The following is a 4,713-nucleotide window of genomic DNA, read 5'->3' on the forward strand; positions in this document are numbered from 1 at the left end:
TGGGTAACTTTCTCAGTTACTCTCCACCTTGTTTTTTGAGACTGGGTCTCTCACTGAACCTGGAACTCAGTGGTTTTAACAAGGCTGGCTGGCCAGGGAACCTCAGAAATTTCCCTGTCTCTGCCCCAGTGCTGGAGTTATAGGCCTATGCTACCACAGCAAGCTTTTTATGTGGGGCAGGGGATTTGTGCTCAGGACCCCCATATTTGTGTGGAAGGTGCTTTTTAACTAAGCCATCTCTCCAGACCCCGAAAACAAATGTCCTTGTGTTACAGTGGCATTTCTGACCCTAACGCTGTGAAACACCCCCTTGGACCGTGCCTTTCTTTACTGTTTCAAGTTTGGCCTTTAAGTGTGGTTGTATGCTTCCTCGTCGCTGCCTGCGAGGTGGCTGCCATCTATTTTGCGGCATCATGGCTGCACTCTGGCCTCTGGTGAAGCCCAAGATTATCAAAAAGAGGACCAAGAAGTTCATCAGGCACCAGTCAGATCGATATGTGAAAATCAAGGGAAACTGGCACAAACCCAGAGGCATCGACAACAGGGTGCGGAGAAGATTCAAGGGCCAGATCCTGACGCCCAACACTGGTTACTGCAGTGACAAAACCCAAGCGCATGCTGCCTAGTGGCTTCCGTAAGTTTCTGGTCCACAGTGTCATGGAGCTGGAAGTGCCTCTCATGTGATCTTACTGTGCTGAGATTGCTCACAATGTGTCCTCTAAGAACCGGAAAGAGCAGCACAGCTGGCCGTCAGAGTCGCCGATCCCAACGCCAGGCTATGCAGGGAAGAAAATGAGTAGACGGCTGTGTGCACGTTTTAAGTTCAAATAAAACCACAAAAACTGCCCCCCCCCCCAAAAAAACCCAACAACAACCAAGTGGTTGTGCTGTCTGATGGTAGGCAGTGACAGCAGCCAGAGGACCTGGGTAGCCAGGTCCCTGTTAGCAACAAGTTGGGTTTGAAAAAATAAAGCATCTGTTCTTATTGGGAACCAAGGTTAACAAAAGGCAGAATAAACTCAGGATATCTCAAGTCAAGACCCCAAATCAAGAGTACTCGAAGATAGTTTTCAGGTTTATTTTGCAGAAGGAATTCAGATATTTTAACGATGCCTCCAGAATGAGAAGCACCGAGTCGGAAAGGACCCGCGCACCATCTGAGGCCTTTCCAGTTTAGAGCAGGGGCCCCACACACAGCCTTGAGGGGGAGGAGGGTCAGCAAAGGGAAGCCGTGCACAGGCCGTAGGAAAGGCACTACAGCAGCTAATGAGAATTTCCAGGGCACTGGTGCATTTCTTCAATAAACGATGACAGAGGTTTTAAAAGATGAATTTGGGCATTTCATTTGGGGAGCCCCAGTGAGCAAAGTGAAGAACACAGTATCTGTGTGGGCAAGGTCACAGGAAAGGGTGACATTTTGTACATGGCATAGTGGACATACCACAGAGTAGATGCTGAGGATGCACTTGGATATACCTATATCTTCTACATTTACCTATCATACCTATGTCTGTATATAGCGCAGAGATCAAAATGTGCACTTGGGATCAGGAAGAGAGATGGTATAAAGGTATGGGTTAGATATTATCACCTGGTGAAAGACCGGCTTCCTGGAAACCCCGTGGAGAAGTGCTTACCGGACTGCTGTAGGGTTTCTCTGAAGTGTACACAGGAGGTTCACAGAGCCACAGAGCATCTCCATCAGTGCTGCTGGAGAGTGTGTTTCTCTCATCCAACACCATCAGCAGTGCAGGAGGCTTCAGTATCCTTGCCAGCATTTGGGATTATCTTCATGACTTTTTGCCTCTGAAAGGGAAAAGTCAATCAATATACATCATTTTTATTCTTTAACTTTCAATTATATTTTTCTGCATGTATCCAACACACAGACACACACACCACACACACACATATAATACAATGAAAAATCACAAGAGTAAAAACTAGAAAAACAGTGAGTTTTATATCATCTTTCAGGACCTCATTTGTTCCTTCGTCATGGCCTGATATTTCCCTTTTGTGGGCACCCTTTTTACATATACTGTGCTCTCAGTACATTTGTTTACACACATACATGTATACACTGTAGGCTAGAGCCCACATGTGAGAGAGAACATGTGGTTTTTTTTTATTGTTGTTGTTTGTTTGTTTGTTTTCTCCTTTCTGAGACAAGGTGACTGCTTAATATTGTACATTCTATGTCCATTCATTTCCTGGACATTTTGTGATTGTTTTTATTTCTTGCCCATATCACTGCTTGCTCATCATTTTGGGCTTCCCTTGGACAGTCTGGATAGTCTGTGCAACTTAGTTGGGGTTATTGTTGCTCTAATGGCACCATGGTGAAAAGTAGCTAGGGGAGGAAAAGGTTAATTTCATTCATAGTTCCACATCACACTTCATCATCAATTTAGTGAGGGCAGTAACTCAAACAGGGCAGGAACCAGGAGGCAGGAGTTGATGCAGAGACCGTGGAGGGATGCTGCTTATTGGCTTGCTCCTCCTCATTTGCTTAGCTTCCTTTATTATAGAAACCAGGACTGCCAGCCGAGGAGTAGAACTGACCACAAGGGTCAATGCCTCTCCAACATAAATTATTTATCAAAAAAAAATGTTCTGCAGGTTTGTCTACAGCCCAGTCTTAGGGAGGCTTTTTCTCAGCTGAGTTCCCTCCTCTCTGATGAGTCTAATGTGTGTCAGGTTGACATAAAAGTAGCCAGCACACTGTGTTAATTTTCTATCCAGTAGCATCTAGAATTGCTTGGATCAGCCTTTGGGCATGCCTACAGGATGCCTACAAGACATGCCTATCTTGATTATGTTGACTGATGTGGGAGAGCCTACCTAACTGTGGACAGAGCCGTTCTCCAGAGAGTAGATTCTAAAGTAGAGACAGTGCATGCATCTCTCTCTGCTTCCTGGCTGTGAATGTGATGTGACCAGCTGCTCCAAGCTGTTGCCTTGACTTCCCTGGGATGATGGACTATGAGCTAAAGTAACTTTTCTCCCCTCTTAAGTTGTGTTTTTCAAAGTATTTATCACAGTATCAGGGAAGGGAACCAAGGCACATTCCCACAAATGATCTACTATTCTCCTTTCCTCCATTTTCTATTAGTTTTGACTGATTTTTGTTGTTTTAGATACTAATTCCTAGTTATGTTCATATGTTTCACATAGCTTATTGCAATTTATCGTACCTTTACACTTTTCTTTTAGAAAAAAATAGCTTGAAGTATCTGCATTTGTGTATCTGCACAGTTCAATACCCACCAAGGCCAGAAGAGGGCACTGGGTCTGATGGAGCTAGAGTTCTAGGTGGCTGTAAGCTGGTCTTTCTTGGGTGCAGGGACTGAACTCAGGTCTTCTGCAAGAGCAGAGCACACTCAACTGCCGAGCTGTCTCACTTCTTTTTATTCGAGGTGCTCGCCTATGGCTGGCCACTCAGTGGAAGAATTTTGTTAGGGTTTACACATTTGTATGGTTCTTTGTTAGTCCTGGTTCCTGATAAGAACTGATGAGGTTGCTCTACTACAGCATTTCCTCCCCCATCTTTGTTACTGACCCCAGGCACTTCAGCATATCAGTCCCACTCTTCCCCCACCCCATTCCCGGTGCTTTAGTTTTGTATTAGGAATTTATTCTTACAGCAGATTCCCAGCATCTCTCACAGTCTTTTCCCTCTGTATGTTCACTCAGACTTGCTCTTTCTATGTGGGACATGAATTTTTTCTTTCCATTATTAAATGAGTCTGTTTGACCAACACTGTCCTATATAATTCATACATATTTTTTAAATCATTGGCTTGTGGTAGCACTTTTATGTATACCAAGGACATGCTTGTCCAGGGCTCTCCTTCATAGCCCTGTTCTCTAGGTCATTCTTCTGTTTATTCCTACAGCAGCATCCAATTAGTTTTTATTATGATACAGTAAAGACATAATCTCTAGGATAGCGAGTGTCCTTTTGTTCTTGCTTTTAGACATTTACTCTATTTAAAGTTAAATTTGTCCTTACATATTTTATGTTTATTGAACACCTTAAAATTTTAGCAAGATATTGGATCTAGTGATCAGCTTGACATTTTTACAGTGCAAAGCCACCCTGTTCATGACATATTTCTCCATCTGTTTAGTCTTTTTTTTTTTAATGTTCTTCAGTAGAGTTTTAAGAGCTTCTCCATAAAGTTCTGAAAAGTTGTTCAGTTTATCCCCTGATGCTGCAAGTGTCTCACTGCCTCCTTCCTGCCCATTTGCTGCTGATGTAGACTACTGGATTTTATAAACTGATCTTGTATTTGGCAGCCTTGCAGAACCAATTCCTTCTAACACTGTGCTGATTTCTTTTGGGTGTTCCAGGGTGTCACGTCTCCTGGGAATTCAGTAGAGAGGAAGACTTTGCAAGTTCAGCTAAGCACCGTAAGCATCCCTGCAGGTGGAGTTCCCATCTGGCTGGCTCTTCCAGAAGACTTATGTAGTCACTGTGGGACAGTGAATCTCTTCCTTCTCGCTGAATGATACCCTACCCAATGTTCGGAGCGAGGAAGAGCAATGTTTGAATTTCTGAGTGATCCGTGCTCATCCTTCATGAACCTCTGGGCTCTAATGACTACAGGGATGTTTTATGTAGGCAATGCCAAGCAATGTCTTGAGAGACTTTTAGATCATACTTAGTGTTAATCTTTTGTTTCACTTCATTTGTGGCAAAGATGGGAT

At 43.7% G+C, this 4,713-nt stretch overlaps 1 pseudogene across 1 annotated transcript; it reads left to right on the forward strand.

Annotated features, from left to right (window-relative positions):
• Positions 1–413: 413 nt before the first annotated feature.
• Positions 414–800, forward strand: LOC308423357 (large ribosomal subunit protein eL32-like; annotated as a pseudogene). The gene has a single exon. The product of its transcript is annotated as a large ribosomal subunit protein eL32-like (transcript).
• Positions 801–4,713: the final 3,913 nt, after the last annotated feature.

The sequence above is a fragment of the Micromys minutus genome, assembly GCF_963924665.1.
Source record: "Micromys minutus genome assembly, chromosome: 1".
Taxonomy (NCBI): domain Eukaryota; kingdom Metazoa; phylum Chordata; class Mammalia; order Rodentia; family Muridae; genus Micromys; species Micromys minutus.